General features: G+C 41.8%; 1 long non-coding RNA gene across 1 annotated transcript; it reads left to right on the plus strand.

Moving 5' to 3' along the window:
- The first annotated feature begins 7,187 nt into the window (after positions 1-7,187).
- Positions 7,188-10,236, plus strand: LOC311430287. The gene is made up of 3 exons (XR_014688667.1): positions 7,188-7,244; positions 8,515-8,687; positions 10,059-10,236. It is a non-coding gene; the product is annotated as an uncharacterized lncRNA (long non-coding RNA).
- Positions 10,237-11,071: the final 835 nt, after the last annotated feature.

Consider the following 11,071-nt stretch of genomic DNA (forward strand, 5'->3'; position numbering starts at 1 on the left):
TTCCTTGTAAAGAACTTATTCTGAGGCTCCTTCAAGTCCAACTCTCTTGTCACCTGGCACAGGTTGCCCAGAGAAGCTGTGGATGCCCCATCCCTGGAGGTGTTCAAGGTCAGGCTGTAAGGGGCTTTGGGCAACCTGGTGTGGTGGGAGGTGTCCCTGCCCATGGCAGGGGGTTGGAACTGGGTGGGCGTTAAGGTCCCTTCCAACCCAAATCATCCTGTGACTCTATTCTATGATTCTTCACTTCCTATTTTATTGATGGATTCAGAGTGCTATAATATAAAGGTGAGACATAAGTTTCCATTTTAAAATGTGTGATGATCTGTCCTATTTTATCATCTTTTTAGTTTATCTTTCTGTTTTTAATTGCAGCCCAGTCACTACCCTAGGCAAAAAAAAAGCATGGCTTTGCTACTAGCTGCGTACATCAGCTGCCCACGTCCTTCCTGAGCAGCAGGCACTTTCAGTCTGTGACCTGCCATCTCCCTCTGTGTTCAGCTGTGACACTGGAAGGAGTTATCACTCCCAAATGTTCTTCATTGCCACTCTTCCACAGATGCCTGACCTCTCGTATCTGTCAGCTGAGTTGTTCATGTAAACACTTCTAAACCCATCCCAATCAAAGTGACCTAGATTGTGAAAATGATTTAAAGTCTCTAAGCTAAGTTGTCTGTTTGTGACTCAAATTGTTTAGGAGGCATTCCCATTGCTTCACAAGAAGTAAGCTATGGAACTGGCATTTTAAAAGGGTGTAAAAACTTATGGGGTAGGGGCATCAGGCAGAAGTGGTTATATGTCTTCCACCTCGCTCTGGAATAGGAATCTGTCTACAGACTGTCTAGTGGTTGACTAGAGTTAACTGTAGGTTTACAGGACCCAAGGTCAGTGGCCCTTGGGTCATTATGAGCAGCAATTCAGCTGGAGGTTTATTTTTTGGGGCAGTGAAAAACTTCAGAAATTTCAGAGAAATGGTTCAGGGGCTTTGAGCCCTTTGATAAGCTGCTCCTTTTGTTGTTAACAGGAATGATCTAGGGGAGACACTGTTTTTGGATTGCCTTACTGGTCAGGCACAAGGACAGTTCTCAGCTGGGAGGATGTAGCCTGGCAGAACATCCACAACTGAGCAAGAGAAATGCTAATTTTGCACATTACTGGGTTGAACACTTATAGCCACATCAAATCACTGTGGCCAGTAGTTAAAGATGATTTCATGAAAAATTTGACTTGTACATGCGTTCCAGGGTTATCAGTACTTACCATGGGCAAGGACAAAAGTCTTGGGAAAGAATGTAAAACATCACACTTCAGTTTTAAACCTCATAATAGGTCTATCAATATGACTTTCATATCAGGCACATTTTCCTACACTTGCTTTCTGCAAGGAATCCTCTTCTGAATCACCAGGAAAAGGCAATTGTCATAAACAACAGTGTATAAGATCAGGAACATCTCTACTAAATGGATTTGCAAGTATGGGCCAGCACTTACTGGGGGATACTCTGCACTGTGCTTGTCTGCACAATATAGACAAACATTCAGGAGGAGGCTGTAATTGGCCCAAGTCCATCCAGGAGGCCTGGAGCAACCATGGAGCTGGCAGTGCCTCTGGTCTACACCTAAGAATGCACTGGAAGGTCAGATAAAACACATATTGATGATGTTACTTTCTAGGGACCAGTATCAGAGTTCCCAGAGAGAAAATTAGCATGAGTTCCCAGAGAGAAAATTAGCATGAGTTCCCTTGTCTCAGCAGTAAATCACTGAATGATCTTTTGCAAGCTTGCTCTATAGTTTTATTGGCATTTCATTGAATCTTAAGCTCTTTCAAAGCTCTGCATTGAGTATCTCCAATTTTTGAGTCATGTTACAATTTATGTTACACTGCCATTACGTTCTTCCTCAATCTTTGCTAATAACCTCATTTCTTTCTCCCATTCTTGGCACTTTCCTAGTATCATTTGTGATGCTAAGAAATAACCTCATTTCTCTGCACTGTCTTCTCCTTTATTGTTCCCCTTAAACCCTGACTACACTATGAACAGCATTCACAGGCAGTACTCCATTACATTTTCTATATAGCCTATGCAAAACATCATGTATATAGGTTGGAAAGCTAAGCAGATGCCAGATGGAAGGTTGTCCTAAATCTCTCCTCCTGTGAAATCATTCTGTGCCCTGTTTCTGTGGGACAAAACAGCATGTGGTTATGTAGATAAGGGTGAAGTCCTAACATAGATACTCTATGGGAACAATTAATACTATTTTTTCCTCAGTTGTTGGGAATTGGAGAAAGAAACAAATATTGCAGATGTAGAACCATGAATGTTGATCCATGGACTTGATTGCTCAGGCTACTTTATACAGTTGTATTATATATAAATATGATATATTTATATTGCTTTATTAGTACAAAAAAATACAAAAAGGTAAGTGTCCCATAGCAATGACCAGCATATGTAATCTGTGGTGGAACACAGAGTTTCACTCACATATACAAAAAAAAAGTCGTGTGTTTAACAATGTGGGATTTTCAGGCCATTTAGGTGGGATTCATTTCCCCCATTGTCCAGTGTCGATAGCAGAGATGACTGCCTCAGATGATCATCTTGCTGTCTAAGTGCAGTCAGTGGAGGAGGCAGCACCATTCATCTCCTCTACTTTAGACATTTACTTTAGGGTGGGGTGATTCTGCCCTATGTGTCTCTCTAAGAGCATAGTACAGGGATGTAATGCAATGAAAGACTAAAATGCTATTAATCTTACAGTTTTTTAAAAAGGGTAGGTTAACTCATGGCTTAGTATTACAGCCTTTAGTTCCTCTTAGACCACATTCAGACCTGAGTTGAGTAGGGTCTTGTTGAGTGGCTCCTACTGAGTAAGGTCTGAAATTTTCAAGCATAAATTTAAAAAGATTTGGGTTTTGGACAAGTGCTGTGTTATATAAAAGTGACCAATTTCAAAGTGCTGCTCAGACACTGCATCATCATACCAAAACATTAGTGAAGAGAAGGGAAGCGACAGTGCCTGGAACAGTAATAAAGGAGGCCTTATGCAGATGTTACCAGAACGGCAGGATCAACAGATCTGAAGCAGGAGCAATCGCTGCAATGAAAAGATTACCGATCCGATAAAAGTTGGTTGTGTGGATGGTAAAACACCAAGCTGAAGATGAGGTCTTCCTCCATGGAAAAAAATATTGGGTACAGCACAATTTGCTGCTGCATAGCAGTAGAGAAAGTTAGAAAAACTGTCGCTCACATCCTCTGTCCTCGAGAAAAGGATGGCTATTTCTATTCCAAAATGTATTCCCCTCCCTTTTTTCTTTTAGCGCTGAGAACTGACATTCTTACATCTGGAGTCCTTTCTTAATCAGAATAAAACATTCCCGACCATCTGCAACAGCTTTCGGGTGTCATGCCAGACCAACAGCATTCCCCAGTGGAGAGCAGAGAGCAGTTATCCAGAGGAACTGGGCGCGCAAGAGCTGTTGAGGCAGCGCTGTTGGGGTGGCCTCCAAAAGGCTTGGCAGGGGCCAGCGGGAACACTGACTGATTTCACTTCGCTGGAGATGCAGACTGTAAGGATTTCTGTTCCTGAGGAAACCTCTGCAGCCATCTATATTCACTTTTGAGCAGCCCTGTTCAGTCACGGCCTCCTTCTGTCTGCACTGACAGATGCTTTAACCCTAGAGCAGGTCCAGATAGGCGTTTAATGGTGACAGGCACCTGAGCTGGTTCCTTGATCGACTGTTTTGCCTCCTAACCATATTCATTTTTCAAACATTTGGGGAAGAGCAAGCTCTTAGATGGTGCCTCTCAAACAAAGCTATTTCACAGTCACAGAATTGAAGGGTTTGGAAAAGACCTTGAGAGATCATCGGGTCCAATATCCCTGCCAAAGCAGGTTCCTTAGAGCAGGCTGCCCAGGTAGGCATCCAGATGGGCCTTGAATATCTCCAGAGAAGAAGATCCCACAACCTCCCTGGACAGCCTGTCCCAGTGCTCTGTCACCCTCACCGTGAAGAAGTTCTTTTGCATGTTGGTGCAGAACTTCCTGTGTTCTAACCTGCAGCCATTGCCCCTTGTCCTATCCCCACAAACCACTGAAAAGAGGTTCGCCAAATCCCTCTGTCTGCCACACTTCAGGTGTTTGTAAACATTGAGGAGATCCCCTCTCAGTCTTCTCTACTCAAGGCTGAACAGACCCAGGTCTCTCAGCCTTTCCTCATAGGGAAGATGCTCCAGGCCCTTTATCATCTTTGTGGCCTTAAAATTTGCATTATTATTAATTACTGCCTTGCAGAGGTTTGAGTCTTACACCTATAATGCCCTCACCTAGATTTCACCGGAGATAAAAACAGAAGACACCAGACAAAACAGAAGACCTGAAGAAACTGCATCACTGTAGAGATCACCCTAACTTCAAACGAAGACAAGTGGAGGTTTGTTTTGGGGTAGGATAAGAGGTCTCTAAGAATTTCTTCAAACTAGAATATTTATTTAGGCTGTAATCATAGCTGTAACTGCTCTGCATGGCTTCCAGGCTAGGATTCTCACTAGTCCATAATCAGAGGAGTTTTTCCTTCTGATTTGAATCAATTCCTTAGGAGAAGTTTAAATACCTATTCAAATAGCTTTATCTACTTTAGTAGAAGAGCATCTTTTGGTAAAAATAATCCTTAGATTATTGATGTAGCATTCACTGACTGTGTTCTTTCTAGATCTAATGTATCTCAGGGTTTGGCTGTATATGTCTTCTTTTTTGGTGTATTTCATCTGTTGGAGTTTTTTGGGGGTTGTTTTGTGTTTTTTGTTTGTTTGTTTGTATGTTTGCTTATTAATGCAGCATAAGCTATATTAGACTATGCATTTTATATACATTCTATTTTGGACATATTCGGGACATAAGAAGGGCTTATATTTTGGAAAGCTGCTTAATTTTTCAAGCTATACCAGCTGGTCTAATAAAAGACCACACCAGTAAACCTCGTCTCACCAATACCTGCTTGCAGTATAACCCATTCAGTCAGAGCAACAGATGGTAGAAACCTGTTACAGCCTGGAAGTTTTCTGCCTCCCCTGAGCACAATTTAAAAGGTGGTGACCTTTTTTTTCCCTAAAACGTGGCCATTTACTGACACAAAGAAAATGAAAGAATTTTAAAAAGAAAAGCACATGCTTGCAACCGTATGTTGGCTTCAGAACCTAGCTGAAGTTTTTCAACTTGAAGCATGAAGGAATCAAAACCAGAAGAATGAAGAATGTGTAACAAAAGGAGCACAGTGTTAGTGCTCATGAAAAAGGATGGGGGAAAGCTCCGCTGGAAAGATTTTTGTGAAAAGTTACTTACCCCTGTGTTTTCAAAATCTGTGTATCTAATCGTTATTTACTCATTGTACTATGGTGGCTCAGGAGCAGTTGAGGTTGGTGCTATGTATACATGGATAAATAGTTTTCCAACCTAAATCCAAGGCAGAAGACAACAGACCTATATGAAGAGAGAGGAAACAATGCAACTGCATTAGTCAGCAAGGCAGCGTGTATTGCCAAGTATTTCTAGGCATCAGGGCCAAGGCGAGCTTAGAGGAGGAATCTGAAGGAGAACAATGAACTTGGCTGATAGATATTTAATGGGAAGAGTTCTTCTGAAAATGTGGCAGAAGGGGTGAGAGACAGAAGCAAGAACTGCTCTCTCAAGGCGGATGATAGGAAGAGATGGGAAAGAAAAGCTGTGGACATCAGTGAAGGTGAAGGAATACAGCTGAGGTTTGAGGAACACCGAAGGGGAAGACAGTAAAATAGTGTAGGTGTGGCCATACACATATGGATTGTACATAACTGTGTAATCAAGCACCCATATTCTGGTTAAAGTCATCAATGAGTTTTCTATTCATAAGGAGTTTGACTGTAGACAATTTCTGCAGCTTGCTTTCAGAAAAGGCCTAAGCCTTGCACAGAATTTATCTGTGGAGATGCATAGGAAAAGCTTTATCCTAGAGGAACCTAAACAGTTGTGACAGTCTGTATTTAAATGAATTCAAAAGAGGTCAGAGAGGTCAAAACTGGTGCCTAGCATATGGGTCTGACTGACAAGCATGATCTTGGTGCAGGACACAGTGACTGAGAAAGGGATAAGCAGGTTTGAGTGAGGGCTGACATGTCTCCCTTAGCCTGATGGAGTATAAATCCACTGCACATCCAGAGAGGATGTCAAACCAAGCTGAGATTTTACTTAGCAGGGACAGGATTTGGACATCCCTATAGCATATATGTCATATATCTGAGCCAGTCACCCAAGCTCCTTTGTAGACAATTGAGATCTATTAAGTGGATTTTAGAGTGCAATCAACTTAATCCAAGTTAAATACCTAACTCAAGCCAGTTCTGAATAAAAAGATCCCTGACTCTGGTCCCTAAAAATGCCAGTGTCTCCCCATTGACTACAAAAGGCAATTCAGGTGTCAAGTTTAGCTGCAGACACGTATCCTATGCCTCACATGAGGTGGGATTATTCCCAGCTCTTGAGGCATATCTGGAGCAGAACTAGAAGACCCCAGCATAGAACTGTTAATAAGTTAATATCCAAGTGAGTGTGAGACTTCCCAGAGATAAGGTGTGAAGAGAACAAAGCCCTGCATGTTTGTTTGTGTGTGTGCTGCTCACCTACCCACCAGGAATGAAATTGTTGCTTCCAGAAAGAACGGAAAAGTTCCTACACTGGATGGAAGCTCACTCTGCATTTCACATTGAATATGCTAGCATAAGGAAAGCAACAGCGATTTCCCTGATGATTACAGTTTAACCCAATTCCAAGAATACTGCCTGCACATCCAGCAAGCTCTCTTGGACTTGGACATTTCCTTTGGCTCTAAAGTACCAAGTCCACAAAATACCATATAAGTGCATGAAATGTTCAGGTTTTTTATTTTTTTTTCCTTCAAAAAGAAAACTTCAATCATTGTAAAGCTCAGTGCAGACGTTAATGTATATTTCCTTTAAGGCTAGTAAGGACAGGTGGCCGTTCTGTGCACATTGCACATCTGCAAATAAGGCAGATCTGGCAAGCAATTTTAAGTTGTCTCTCATTTCCCACCCAGATATCTCACAGCTGTGGATGAAGGCTAGTTGAAGATAAGCATGTTTTTAAAGCAGTAACTTTGATAAAGAAAGGCAAAGCTAAACATTTGCATTAGAACCTCACCAGTGCAATAAACTGAATTGTACCAGGATTAATCCTCTGAATGAGTAAGTAAGAATTGTGTGTAAATGAAACAATAAATAGTGTAAGGTAATAAACCTAAAGTTTTCAGTTGTGTGGTAAATCACTGAATTGTGCCTATTTGCAGGGAAAGGATGAAAGCAGTTTGTGACTTTTGGCCCCTACAAATAAACAGCAATTCTTTATTTGCTGGGGAAGGGGAGAAATACAAAAAAGAGAGAGAGAGTTTGTAGCTGTGCTAATTCCTGTGGTTAGAAAGTATTTGGATAATGATGGGATATCATTAATAACAACCAGGAAGCAGAACAACAAACAACAACAAAAAACAGCGATCTCAGAGGCAGTCAGCCCAGAGTTTTCCATCAGTCAGCCCAGAAAAAAAAGGAAAAAAAAAAAGTCAAATTTAAAATAACTATTGTGGATGAACTCACCACTGTGCTTCTCCAGGGCGATGACATTGTGACTGCTCTGATTTCAGTGTGATGGAAACCCAGACCAGCACGCTGTTGACATAGACCCATTGTTTCATACCAGCAGAAACGCTGCTGAATTAATGGGACGGGTCCTGACTGATTCAGACCAGAATCTGAGGTTGGAGAAAGCCAAGTGAAGCAGATTATTTGGTCCTAGTGGAGATCTTTTAGTCCTCACTTCTGCAGGCCATAGATAAATTAAGTGCCAGGAAGGTGATTCAGGGAAGAACAGGAGCAATGAGGGCTGGGACTCAGAGCGTGAAACTGGCGTGAAACTCCTGAAGTCCACAGAATATCTCTTTATGCAAAGACAATCCAGAACCAATATATACAAGTCCTGTGGAGTCTATTCTGTAATGCCTTAAGCCTAAATTTGCAGATAACATGAGGCCAAAGTGAATGAATATCCTAATAACCAAACATGCAGGTAACATAGCACAAGGAACAGCCACATGCAAAAATGCAGAACAGGGGTGGCGTCTGGACAAGAGATCCTCTGTGCCAAGGCTCCTGCCAATGATCTCATACCCTTGGCAAAGCTCTGTAAGTGCTCTCAGATGGCTGTTTAGATGGCAGACCACAGTTTTGGCCTCAGTTGTCTTCTGTTCCCCCAGGGGCATTAAAATATCTTCCTAAGGTCTAAGGTGTCCCCTGCTAACATCTCTTCTTGCTGGTTGCCCATCTTCACCCAACAAGGGACGCTGCCTAGATCACGTCCTCTCAAGAGCTTCTTGAAATAGAAGAACCCCATGCACTTAGAAATGTTTTTATTTATTCTGTTAGAACAGCAGATTCCCTTATTGCTTGTGTTACCCACCTACAGATGTGGAAAAGTCACAGGAATTTGCCCATACATGTAAAACTGCTGAGCAGAGTTTTCTTTCCATGTTCTCACCCGTCACCTCTACCCTAGTCTGAGGCTTGAAGACATCGGGTTCAACACGACATTATTATTTCATGATGTGTTGTCCTGCATCGAGGCCATTAGCAGACTATGTAAGTACCCAAATGAAGCTCACGAACACTTTTAAGATATTACTGAATTAACATTCAGATCAGAATTCATGATAAGTTGTGTTAAAGTGCAGAGCCCCAGCATCAGAAACAGGAACCTCCGATTCCCCCTGCGCATACTAGGAAAGCACTAGGTCCCTTTCAGAAAGGAAATCTAAATTCATCCTGAGCGTCATTTGGATGTCTGACTCAAAGGTTTAGTAACATGTCTAGCCAAGCCGCAGAACGTTTTCACATCTGGATGTGTCCCATTTGCTAAACAGCTTCAGTCTGCAAACAATTCCAAAATACACTGTGCTTTATTATTGTAAAAGAATGTAATGTTATATAACCCAATGTGAAAGCACATATTGTGGAATATTTCAGAAAGAACAACATGTTAAAACTGCACTTTTAAAACAAGGTTTGAATTTAACGGAGAAAATGGCCTCAACTGGTCTGCATATGTCAATAGTTTACTTTGCGTAATCGGCCGAGGGTAGAGCAGCCTGCCAGGAGAAACTGCTTTTAAAATTAAAATCACACCGGTGGAAGGGGAATGGCTTTCTGGCCTTTGGAGCAGGGATGGACCTGAGCCACAAATGTCTGATCTGGGTTGTTCAAAAGTTTGAAGCCTTTGGATCCAGGGGTATTGCCTTGGTACCTCTTTGGAGCAGATTTAGAAGTTGTCCTCAAGGGAGCGAGGGCTGTGTCTCTCTTTATAGTACACAAAGAAATCCTTACAGGTTATAAAAATCAAGTGAAGAAATAAGATCTTTGGATGAGGTGGATTTCCTGTGAAATATTAGCAATATCGAGCCTGACTTTGTCCTGGTTTTACTGAAAGGCTTCCTAGGCTCTGAAAAGTACCTTGAGTGCTTCTTCATCCTTCCCCTCCAAGCTGACAGCGGCTGAAATATCAGGTAAGCTCATTCCAGACCAAGATATGTAGCCGTGTTAGGTGGTTGCTGGTGGTATGGTGGAAGATTGCTAGCCCAGACCTTTCAGAGACCTTTTGGAGAAGCCTTTAATTTGCCGATGTCTCAGATACGTGCCTAGAGAAAGAGAAGTACCCTTCCATCTTAGAACAGTGCTGTGTGAATACATGAGAAATATGTCTTTACTTGAGAAAGGCACCACTTAATGACATGATATTGTGGTAGAAAAAGGTTTTAAAGATTTTCATACTCCAGCAGAAGTTTTAATGTAAAAGAGAGAAGCAGAGCAGACTGCATTTTAATGCGTTGAGCTTTCTTTCACATGTCGTATAGAGAGACCACCTACAAGTCAAATTGTTTGTTCTGGAGTTTTCTTTAAAAAAAAAAAAAATGTGGAAAGTAATAGCTAATCATGGTCTCCTCTCTGACTTTCTAGGCATGAAGCAAAGAACCCTTGTTTTCCAGATGAAGAATGGACAGATCACAAGTCTTAGGATAACAACGCTCTCCATTTCTAACAAGAACACCAGCATGCTTAATACCATGGGCAAAGTCTGCTTCTCTTAGCAGGTTCTCTTAAATGCATTAAAGAGTATCGATGTGGTTCCTTTTGCACAGCCAGCCTGCTCTACTTGCATTTCAACAGCAGGCAATGTCTGTGGTGGGAAACACAGCAGCCTTTCCCATTCTGTGCCACCAGGGTTACACAAAGGAAGGGAAGTGAGGAATACGTCATCCCACTGAAACTACAGAGAAAATGCAGGAAGAAAGAAAAACATCTGAGCTGGAACGGAGCCACGTCTCAGAGGTTAACAACCTACTTCGGTGAAAAGTGCCGTAGACACAATGATTAACAAAAATGGTCAAGGCCTCGTGTTTCATTCAAAAGAAGGTATTCAGAGAAATCCCCTTCTTTCCAGGCACACAAAAGTTCTGGGTAAAAACGTGCCACAAAGAGGATACCTTTTTTGGTTAGAAAGTCTTCACAAAAATGCGGCATGTGTCAGAATCCAGTGAGGAAATCAATGAATAATTCTCAGCCTATGGCTTATTTGTGAATCATTTGATTACATACTTTCCTATGGATTACTCATGTCGTGCAGTTGATTCCTTGGGGCTTTGTTTTCACTGCAGAAGGGGTCTGTTCTCCACTTGGAGGTACCTGGATCAGTTTTCCTCCCCCAGCTTCATTTATCCTTGGGTTTCAAGTTAGAAACTGCCATGTCTTGCCTCCATTAGGATTTATACTGGGATAGCCAGCTGGAGAAAGATAGCTATTTTAATGGAAAAAACCACTGGGCTTGTGTTTGTTTTTTGTTTGCTTTGCAGCGAACATGTCATTTTTGTCCAAGACATTGTTTCAGCTCCCTAATTGAATGACGGAAATTTTTAAAGCAGAACAATGAAATGCCATTCTTCTGAAAAAAAATAATCTGGTTGTCATCCAGC

The sequence above is a fragment of the Aythya ferina genome (assembly GCF_964211825.1).
Source record: "Aythya ferina genome assembly, chromosome: 1".
NCBI classification, from domain to species: Eukaryota; Metazoa; Chordata; class Aves; order Anseriformes; family Anatidae; genus Aythya; species Aythya ferina.